The sequence below is a fragment of the Limulus polyphemus genome, unplaced genomic scaffold, assembly GCF_000517525.1.
Source record: "Limulus polyphemus unplaced genomic scaffold, Limulus_polyphemus-2.1.2 Scaffold31, whole genome shotgun sequence".
NCBI lineage: Eukaryota > Metazoa > Arthropoda > Merostomata > Xiphosura > Limulidae > Limulus > Limulus polyphemus.
The window spans coordinates 1,182,493-1,194,447 of record NW_013665641.1 but is presented as its reverse complement, the minus strand read 5'-3'; the positions used below and the strand labels follow the sequence as shown (position 1 = coordinate 1,194,447).

The 11,955-nt window shown below is 32.2% G+C and overlaps 1 protein-coding gene across 2 annotated transcripts in view; it reads left to right on the top strand.

The window, feature by feature from the left end:
- Positions 1–1,359: 1,359 nt before the first annotated feature.
- LOC106460006 (solute carrier organic anion transporter family member 4A1-like) overlaps positions 1,360–11,955 on the top strand; it is a 119,963-nt gene continuing 109,367 nt past the window's right edge. Inside the window, exon 1 of one of the 2 annotated variants that reach the window (XM_013919690.2) lies at positions 1,360–1,683. The gene's annotated coding sequence lies outside the window, so the exon portion shown is untranslated. The remainder of the gene's footprint in view (positions 1,684–11,955) is intronic. The other variant, XM_022386893.1, reaches the window with a different exon arrangement.

Below are 11,955 nucleotides of genomic sequence, written 5' to 3'. Positions count from 1 at the left end.
CATAATGTACTGTGATAAAGTCATGAGTTAACAGTCATGAGATAGACAAGCTAGTATATATATATATATATATATGTGTGTGTGTGTGTGTGTGTGTGCGTGTGTGTGTGTGTGTAGCGCTTCTGATCTCTAAAAGTTTGCCAAGTTTTGTTGAAATCCATCTTTAACTACGGAACGCGTAGCACACACATTCTAACACAGAGCGAAGTTACACGAAAATATAATATCTGTAATTAGGGTCAAACAGCGTGTTTTAATATAATAAGGCACATCAGAAGTTACACATAACTTAGTGGCGATTGTCGAAACCAATTAGGATAAGTATGCAGGCTTAGTTTGACATATACACGTATGTACCTTGTTGCTATTTCCAACAATGCATTGCTTTCTTTTGTCCTGAACTTCCATAGCCATTCTTAGGAATTTGGTGAATCAAATACTGGAGCATTTCAGGAATATTATAACTAGAACACTGGCATATCACTCTAGATAGAGTATGGCACTTATAAACATTAACGAAGATTCTACCCGTAATGTAGATATATATACCAGTATGATTTAGGGAACCATTGGGAGATTTAGAATACTAATTGTTGTCCTTAAAATTAGATGATATACAGAAATGAGTTTGTGACCACACTGACAACAGCCTCCCGAACTTGTTCACGACATAAACATTTCAACTATTAGAGTGTAAATATAACATATTTATGCAAACTGGACAATTGAAAGCATACTTTGTTAACGTGTGTTACAAGTAGGTGTCTGGGAGTTAAAAAGAAAGACGAAAGTTGTCAAAAGTTTACATACAGAAAAAAATTGACAACATATGTGCGAATCTTGAAGCCGATACGTAACAGAAAACTCACAACACGAAACGGTTTTCGTAATTTGAACAATTGAATTGAAGAAGTGGGCTTAGCCAAAAAATAATAAAGACAATGTAGCCAACTTTATACCAAAAACCTACCTGTTATTATCTATATAATAATAGTGTTTCCCTTTAACACAGTACAATAATGTTCAGTGAAAGCCACCAAGTAATAGAGACGTAGTTTTTCTGCTTTCTTGATAAAAGTGGTGGTATTTGCTTCTTTACTAAACAAGCGAAACACTCACTTATGTACTTTGTTATCACTTTTCTTAATAAAAAAAAAGGTTTGTTTTGCTCTCATTGAAAGTAACAATGATCTGTGTAGCACATTAAGTTAATATACTAGTTATCGATGTCCCATTCACAACTGAAAGATTACTTGATACGACTTCGAAGCATGTGAAATCCCCTCCAAGATCAAGCTTCCCCATGTAAAAAGTAGACTAGTCTTACAAGTGGCGTGTTTTCTCTATGAACGTGGCCGATTTAGAGCTAGAGCAGGAGGCCCTGTGTTGGTAACGGAATTGGCGGGACTACGGTGTTGTGTTATTGTACGGTGAAAAGAGGAAGGTTCAGTTTAGGGTGTTTTTAGGCTACTAGCAGCAACAGGTTAAGAGTCGATGTTTAAAAGTTCATTTGAAATAAGATAATATATCTGTAAAAAGTTATATATACATATATGTTAATCACTGGTAATTATCCATAAACCTTAGTAACACGTCACGGCAACGGTTCTAAATAAGTAAACGAACAATTGAAATCAATGAAAAAGCAACACAATCAACAGTGAAATTCAGCGTCAGGTTCAGGTAAGGAGAACTTAATTATGTCAGTTGTTACAAGCAATAGAATGGAAATACAAGAAGAAATGTCAGATTTATAAGTTTAAGCTGCATTTGGGTGTGTGTTACTGGTAATAACAAGTAAACGTTTGTGAAAGGCGTAAGCTAATACGGTTAGGTGAAGCCAGGTGTTCTTTTAGTTTTACGATTAACCTCGCTCTTGCACTTCTGCAGTATGATTTGTACTACTGCAAGAGAAGGCAGAAGTTTATAAATTAATTTTCAATCGTATTCCTAAAATAAATTAAGTTATTTTAGTATTTGTAGAAAATCCAGCTTAATCATGTTCAAAATAGTGTAATAAAATATGAAGTATTTAAAATCGTATTCAGAACACACAAATTCTTTATGATTATCACTAATAAAATTTATTGCACTTAAAATTCAAATAAGGTTAACAAGATGATTAAAGAAAATAATTGATGGCTTAAAGCTCATTTCAATCCAGTGATGTAATCAGAATTTGTAGAAATGAGGAGGGTACTTGGAGTAGGAGAGTAGTTGCACTATTGCTCGAACAACAGGTTTTCTGTTAATGTCATATCCTAACGAGATTACTTAGTGACCAATGTTGCTTTCTTGATTAAGTGGTTAAACCATTCTGATGATCAGTTATATGTGCTCATTTAATAACTTGGACTTAGTCTAAAGAAATATTTTAAGTTGCCAGCAAAATATGCAGAATCGGTATTTTTTTTTCCTTCAGATATCTGAATAGGTAAGTTATATTTGTGTAATTGTTCATTTGATGTGGTGTTACAAGGATTTCTATATTGCTTTGTATTGTGTACATTAATATATGTACTACCGATCCAATCAGCCCCTTCTTCTGGTCGCCGGTGGGTCAGCGGTAAGTTAGGACTTCCAACGCTAAAATCCGGTTTTGATTCCACGCGGTGGACAAAACTCAAATAGACCATTGTGTGGTTTTGAGCTAAAAGAAATCACACACACACACACTTGTATTAACTGAATGTACACGTAACGTAATTGTTGATATGCACAATGTCTACTGATGCATTTATATAACATTTATAGTGTGGAAATAATTAACCAGAACATTTACAAAGTGGAAAGTTTTTAATGGCTGTTGTTAATGTTAGATAATTTATTGTACAACTTGTACTAAAGGAACTTGGATGATTTATTAATGTGTCATTGTAGATTAAGCTGTGTAACTGCTGATACTACAGAACTGAAATTATATTGTCGGTATCCTTTAAAGTTACTGATGTCCTAACCTTTTCTTTGTTTTAATACAAATATTAAAAAGGCGATTCTAATATTTGACACATCATAAACACTTTTTGACGCACGTTTCGAAATGTGCTATTTCCCTCATAGAGTTGTGTAATAGTACTTTGATGTAATAAGCCGAGTGCGACATAATTCCTCAACAGGTGATACCCAAGTCTAATGTTTTTAATGCCATTACAGACAAACATAAGATAGGAAAATGAGCATGGCGTGGTTTCATCACGAATCTTTATTCCGTTTACACAATTATTCTTTGAGTCATGTACCTGTACTGTACTGTAGGCTATAGCGTAGAAATGTCGGAAAGTCTGTCAAGTGGGACTAGTTGTACTCGTAACGAGAGTGTGCCTAGTAACTGTTTTGAAAACCAACAGTAACGCCATATGGACGGTTGTTTTATTTATAATATGTAATATATATTTCCACGTAAAGCTTTTGAAGTAGAAAAAAAGTAAAACGTTTGGTACAAATTGTCTTTTATTTGTACATTATGTATTGTCAAAATTGACCCAGAACATAAAGACCTGAAGTTCAGTATTACTGGTAGCAGTGGTACTAGTACCACTTCGGATTAACGTGGAAAAAGTTACCGTTATTACGTTCAGTTTCTGTGATCAACTTAGATCAATTTAAAGCTTTCTGTAATTGTATATAATTATGACGTTTTAATTTTATAAACTTTAAAGTGCGTGTTTTGTTGAGCGTCACTAATAATTTTATTATTGCCAAGTTTCATAGAAAATAAGTCTCATACTTGATGATTTTACATAATTTTATTTAGTACTGTGTTTTGCAATAAAATAAATGCTTTTAATGCTTTATTGTTTAAAACCAAATTTTGCATATTTGAAGCATTCTTATAATAAATAATTTGGGTGAACACTGCTTTGGTCATTCAGTGATGAAATTCAGCAGCAAACAAAAGTTGATTATACAAAAACTTTGTCAGTAAGAAATGTCACATAATTTTCATTTCATTAGCACGAATATTATTTGTAACTCAGTTATAAGGTCAAAACAAATGTAACTTTCTTCTCAGAAATATCCCTTCTGTTATACACAAAAAAAAAAAAATGTTAGAAAAGAGATTGATTTGATGGTTTCATTGTTTTTCTGAGTATTATTTACGTTTGACGTTGTGTATTAAAAGGCTTATGGGGGAAAAAAGTTTATTCCCTTCGATATTTTCGAGCAAACTTAAAGCTTCGTTTGAAATTCTAAACAATTCAAATCTTTTTTTTTCCATTTTAGGTCCTAAAAGTACTTTCGCATATACCATAAATTCATTTAAAATGATATATATTTTCAATGTTTACATTTCATAAGCATCTCTTTAAAGTTTTGTTCGATGGCTTCACAACCAATAATTTTATTGGGTAATCTTTTTCTAAAAACTGCATTTAAGAAATCTTTATTTTTATCAACAGATCTACAGTGGCGGATGTGTTAATTTTGACTTTGCAGAGGCTATATCACTGCTTTCAAATTCTCATACCTGTAAACAAACATTATTACTACCCCCTTCAGTAATCCCAAGTTATATAAAGAAAGCAGTTAATCCCAAATTTCTTAAACTTCAAATTCCTGACACGTTCTTATACCTTTTACTACTGGTTGGAGTCCTGTTTCAACATAACAATAAAGAACTGGCCATCACTTATTTTCTGTGTAAGATACATAGTGGACCCTACTAGTAATTAGTGGGATTAATTACAGTGTTGTGGCTATTGTTGTTTATGTGTTTTCATATAACTTGTACGTTATTAGGGGCTTAACAGGCCATTATAGGCACAGATTCTCAAGCAATTTGGTGCATAAATAGTGAAGGAAAACTTAAAGTTGATAGGTATGGATCTCATCTGTAATTGTAGGGTTAACTTATCAAATCCTGAAAATAAGCGTCCAGACGATACAACAAGTTGTTTGGACGAATCAAACGAGACGTCGTTTTAAAGCCTAGCGAAGATATAAATTGTTCAAAAACTTTTTGTTTGTTGGGTAATATGTTTTTTTATTAGGCGTAAAGACTTGGAGAAACAAAGTTTTATTTCATAGAAACATAGGAAATTTAGCTAATATTCATTTTTTTCTTGAATATTTGTACTAAAATGATATTGCTGTCAAATTGACGTACATCTGAAAATAAAGACGATTAATGAGTTAAAATACGATATATCATCAGTTTACATACACAACAGAATATTAAAAAGACTCATTTCTAAGATTTATAATTAGACTATAATAGTTTCCATATTAATTTGTTTTGGAGATCTTATTTAATAGTTTAATGCCTAAGATATTTAAATTTTATTAGAATTTCGTTAAGAAATTTTGGATTTTTTGTTCTTCAGGAACTCCATTTGAATATAAGACTACTTTTTTAAAGAAAGATACTTCTTGATTTTTTTAATTAGACATTTTAAATTAGATTTTGCAAGATTGCCAAAAATAGCGTTTTAGAGGGGTGTTTGATTAGCTTAGTAAAAAGTTTATAAAATTAGGCTGACTAGGAATAGGAATGTGCTTAATTAATGATTGGGAATATAAAAACAAAAACAACATTTAACCCAGTGGCACAGCTGTATGTCTGCGGACTTGTACTACTAGAAATCGGGTTTCGATACCTGTGGTGGGCACAGCACAGATAGCCCTTCGTGTAGCTTTGTGCTTAATAATAAACATTAACTCGGCCTACACATATTTTCTGAGACACAGAAAGTGTGGTATTTCCGCAATGTGCTATTTATCAGCTCTCGTTTGTCAGAGTACAGATTTGGATGAAATTATGGGAAAGAAAGCTTAATTAGCTTGGATACACTCTTATATTTGATAACTAAAATACATTTAAGTCCGTCCTGTATAATTCAATAAATATATATTAACCAGAACTGGAATAGTTCAGATGCTACATTAAGCTAAAAGTTGATTTTTTCATACAAAAATTAATATCACAGTAGCCTCGAATAAATTAGATAGAAGCTTTATAGGTGGCTTATCATGTTCTAAATCCAAATTACTTTTTTTTTAATTCTACATTACAAGCATACTATTGAATTACATGTATACTTACAATACGCTGTTTGTGTGGAGAGGGGCTAGTTGGCTGGTTAGATGGTTGGTTTAGTTTTAAAGATTAGTGTAGCTGTGCTTTCGCGAATTGTTTGCAGTAAAAATTACACGTGTATATTGTTTTTCAAATAAATAGATGGAATTAAAACACTAATAATATTACAATCGAGCGTTAAGTGGGAAATATATTTATTGAGGACGGGGACAGACTGATATTCCGAAAATTTTCCGCCGCTTGAGTTTGCTTTTTTCTTCTTATTGTTATTCAACTTTTTCATCCTGTTTCTATAATAATAATGATATTAGTACTATGCAAATTTTGACATAAGTACATAATATTTCATAAGATTCGAAAGCTTGAATTGCAGCTAACAATAATATAGGCCTCTGGATTGATTACAAATATAATTCAAAAGTTATCGGCTTATGTCCCTAATATGACATTATAACAAGTATTTCTGTTTATGTAATATAACCTGAATGAACATTAGACTTGCATGTGCAATTGCTTTTACGTTCAATTTTCGTAATATCGAGCTGTAAGCATTGAAGACGCAACAAATCATTTGGTTAGGGTTGGGGCTTTTAGTGCACGATATTTTGTTGTTGGTTTGTCCTTGGTTCATTTCTTTTATAATTATTTTACGCAAATACAGTACTTAGAATTAATGTTATTAGTGATTTCACTAATAAGCAAAAATTATGGCTTTAAAATAAAGTAATTTAAAATTTCATACTATGCTTGGACAAAATATATTTCCGTTGTTCGAAGAACATTTTCATTAAACATGGTATCAAAAGTCGATTTGTTCATAGGTTGCTTAAACCTGTAAAATATTACAGCAAAATATTTTCATTTCTCCGCTTAAGATAATGTTATAACCTTTATGTATATTTTCTTTTGTTTTCAATAAATATAGAATTAGGCATGACCTTGATAACTTGAAAGTGGAGGTACAAGATCAGATTAGTTAGATAGCTTCATTAATGTTTTAAAGTTTCATGGTTAAGAACTGTATTAAAGTTAAAGAAGTAACAGAATACTTCTCTAATTCATTGATAATATGAAATTGGTGAAGATAGGTACCTAGAGGGTTCGCATGGGCTCTTAAAAATTTGGAAAGTCATGGAAAATGCATAATTATAAATCTAAGCCTATAAGTCCTGTAAAATGTGTTATTTGTATTCCTTAGTTTGGGAAAGTAATATAAAATAATTTTAACCACATTCATTTTACAGTAGTATGCATTTTTTTATTTATCAGTGTATAATTTTCATTGTTGCTCATTCAGAGTAGAAACTGGGTTGAAATTATTGATGTCAAACGTTCGCAACTTAACTTGTTAGTTATGAGCAGAGGCAATCACAGTCAAGGTCACAGTCGTATACGTAACGAGGCGATGCAAAGAACTTTAACATGACAAATGATGACTGTTGTTTAATTACTAATTCTGATTGTTTTATATTCGTTTAGATTTGACATAGCGTATTCATTTCGTTCTCTTAGTATCACGAATTTGTAAAAATGGAATTTAAACTTTCCTGACCAATGTTTCTAATAAGTTAACAATATGAAAGCACATATTACTTAAACTATTTCTAACATTAAACGCAGAAATTGGAAAAAAAAAAGAAGAGTTAAAGAATAAACCTTAACATTACAAATATTGTGAGTTTGTTCTAATTCAAACAAATTCGAGAAACAATTAGTTTGGAATAAAAGGAGACCTAAGAGGCAGTGTTGTGCCTCAAGACTAACGTGAATACAGTGCCCGAAAAATACCGTCCTCAATGCACGTAAAAAAATTGGTCTGATTTTTTTTTTCTACTTACTCGATATGGCAGGGTAATTTAAAAAATATTAATTAAAAAAAAAATACTCTTTGTTTTAATGCACACACTCTCTTAATTGTTTTGTGTGTGTGTTTGTCCTATTCTGCTTCTGTAAGTCCAAATTGTCTGGCCTTGGAACTTGCCAAAATCCTGAAATTTAATGTAATGGAAAGTGTTTATAGCAAAATTAAAAAAAAAGTTAAAATGGAAATAAATAAAACGAAAATAAGATGTATAATTGTTGAAAATTCCAACGAATATGTATTTTATACATGGGTATATGTAAAACATTAACAAACCGGCATTGTACTATTATTTCGTGTTCGAGTTTTCCTTATTGCAATGAATTCTGAGAAAAAGGGTAATTCATAAAAAGTAAAAAAACAAACAAACTATTATCTTACTACAGTAATAGCTGGTTATAACTACTTCATTAGCAGGGAAGTAAAAAAAAACTAGTTATTCATATTTGGCAAGTTTTATAATAGTTTGATTGCTGAAAGGCGGATCGTTTCGTATTAATGTATTAATTATCATTGAGGATAAATATTTATTTATAGTAAAATTGACCCAGTTTCTTTAAAATATCCACTAATGTACTTAAATTGTTTCATTTGGAGCATCTTTTTTGCGTATTAAATGTTTTAACTACATTACGTACTATTATTGTGATGTGTTAGGGTATCCAGTAATTTATTGTTTTAATTAAGTTGAAATAGTGTGATGAAGCCAGACTCGAAATTATGTGATTTGATATGTTTAAACAGGGAAGTGAATTGACTTTCCATTGATATACCTTTTGCTTATAGGTATATTTATTTGGTTTCAAACTTCACACAAACACATGCGATAATCCAATAAATTCCCAATTCGGAACGAACACGGGTGGTGTGTTGCTTTATGCAAAGTGACGCGTGATCAACGTGCAACATGGTTTTTAAGGGCTCTTTATAACTGTGTAAGGGAGGTAGTTGTTTTGTTATAAAGTCCCTGACTAACAATGGGCTAGGGAGTTAATTTTTAGGTCGAACCCTCACATACAAAGTTACCGCTAGTATTAAGGGCACTGTTGTTTTTAACAAATCCACCTGGTAACCAAATAACAGCTATCGTTGGTGAGCGCAAAATCTCATTCATTCCAACAGTTTTCGTGTATGATTTTTTTAATTTTGATAGACAAGTAGTAAATATCAATAATCAATTTTGTTATTTTAGTATCTAATAATTTTTAGAGCGATACGTTTTGTTGAACAGATTGTTCACACATTAGAATGATGTTAGTTTTGGCGATCTTTAAAGATTTGTAGGTTTTTCTATGGCTTAGTCTTAATTCATTTGCACACACTAACCTTAACAAACACTTCAGTGTCTTCAGGGCATTCGGAGTGAAAACAGCGACCTAATGACCTTTCTTGCTATATATATAGCTAAAGACTTAGCCACTGACATTCAGAATAAGACGTACCATAAACAAATTTACCTTCTCTTAGGACTAACGCAATCAACACGTCGTTAATTATGATATTACTCGTTCATATTCTTGAAAATATGCCAATTACCCAGAAATAGTGGACAGCGACATCTGTAAGACCTATGACTTCAGTATCAGGCTTGGTTTGTACCATGTGTCATTCAGTTAGGAGTGGAGCTTCACACGTTTCATAAACACCTCGTTAAGGAGATTCCAGCTTGTAATTAATAACTGGGTATTTAACGTCGGGCTTAGGTACACGTAGACGTGCAGGACTTAATGAGAGGGGGAGAAGATAAATTATCTGTAACACATTAACTGGAAGATTTGGTATGGTCTAAGAGGAAATCCTTTTGTAATAAGTGACATGAGCGTTATTTTTTTAAAGTCTCTTTTAGCGCCCCCCCCCCCCATAAAAACTTACTGTGATAAATGAACGCACCCTAATTCTTTATGATATATGATATGTGTCATAACTCGTATTTGTATACTGGAGGTGGTACCAACATGCGTCAGGCACACACACACGAAACTTTGTGTTAATATCTCGCGGTGTTTGTTATAATGAACGTAGAATATCAAGTTTCATAAAATCCAAATATTGGATTATTGGGTTACTCCTGAACATACCCTAATTCTTTGATATATGTCATAAGCATAAACTTGTATTGTGTATTGGAGGTGTAGACACTCGATTTGTTTGTACTAGTGTGCCTTTCGATCATAAAATGTTAGTTGAATTACAGAAATAATAATTTTAAATTTCATTGACTATGTCATCTACTTTTGACCATTAGTATTTACTAATAAAGTATTTATTTTTTATCACCAATAACTATTTGTACAGAATGGAATAGTAAGTCCGGTCCTTTTATCCGTTGTTGCAGGTCTCAAAACCACTCGGTGATTAAGTTTCATTGTGTATATAGGCTAGCAACTTTTAATATTAATGCTCGTTCTTGGTCACTTGCTTGTAGAATTCGCTCTGAACCACAATTTTCTACTCCGTTTATTGTTACCCGAGGACTACTGCATCTGCTAATTTAACTGGAGATCTTTTGCTCTATTACAGCAGTTTTGATAGCTACAACAAATTGTACCTATGAATATTGTCAGTATGAAACAGAGAATGAAGAGGATTAGCAGATGAAGTAGGATAGTATCAATGGTTATGCTAAGATCATTTGACTGACAGTTTTAGTTAACATAATGGGTACAAGAAAAATTATCAGATGTAAAAATCTGAATTTTTCACAAGGGTATGTTAAATTAAGAGCGATGCCGTGTTTAATTGATTTGGTTTCGATTTGCACCCAAATATATTTAACTTGTGTTAAGTTTTCCTGTGTCTAATGTCTTTCTTTATACTGTTTAAGACAATGTAATAGTGATAATAATTATTTTAAATTTGAATTACTCATGATCATGTGTAATTAATTTAGACGTTTTCCTGTAGGATTTTAGTTGTCAATACAATAGTTGTTTCTGAGCGCAGTATAAAAACTTTTATGAAAAATATTTTTTAATGATACCTAAATCATCTTCAGACATTTTCAAGCGCCTATTGAGTTTTTAACTGAGTTGTACGAACTTGTTAGACAATGGAATGGAAACTGAGTGAGGGCTGGTTTAGAAACTGGCGGAAACATCACTCCTCCCACATATGGAGTGTGAGGGTGTTTGAGATCAAATGTCATAGGAGGTAATTCAACATACCCATTTCAAAGAAACTAGAGGACTGTAGTTAGTTTCTCTTTAAGCTACCTAATTACCAGTATAATATATCGAGACTTACACCAGAACTATAAATTTAACAGCGTTTACCTTATATTGTTCTCTAGTCCGTGGCACAGGGCCCAATGGCTACTCTTTAAACTAAAATGATAGCTTACAGATAAAAAGTTAGTTATTCTCTGTTTATACCAAAGCACTTGCCCTGCCAGTAATCTTGATTTACTATCGTTATCGGTGCTCATTACGAGGCTGTGACCCGACGCAAGAGATTGGAAAGAATATTGATGTGTAACTAAAGGCATATTCTCTGTACAAGACCAACTGGTAGGGAATTAACTATAGGAAATTTCTTGCAGAACTTGGTAATCGTAGATTTTGTATTCATTTTATCTAACAAGATAAACTAAAAACACCCAACGAACAATTAGGGTAGACAGTCCTTCGTTTCGAGCGCCCTCTGCCTAAGTATTTTGCACAGTATACAAAGTTAGGTTCATTTACTTTAGTTACAAACTATGTTCAGTTACTTGTGTGCGCTATATAGGGTACGAACATGCGTCACAAACTTGTGTCGATATCTCGTGGCGTTTGTAAGTATGAAAGCAGGCATTTGTAAAAACATATGTTCCGTAAAATTCAAATACAATATTATCAGGTTACTCGTTTTCCAATTCTATTAAAGATGCGAAATTTAAAGACAGCAGAGGATTACTTCATTTTCAACCTTAAACAATCCTTTGACAGTTCCCAGTGATATATTAAAGTAAGATAAATTATAATATCCAGTTGTTCAAGCAACAAGGTTAAAAGTAGATGAGGTTTGTTGACATTGGCGATGCTTGTGTGTGTGTGTATATATATATATATATATATAT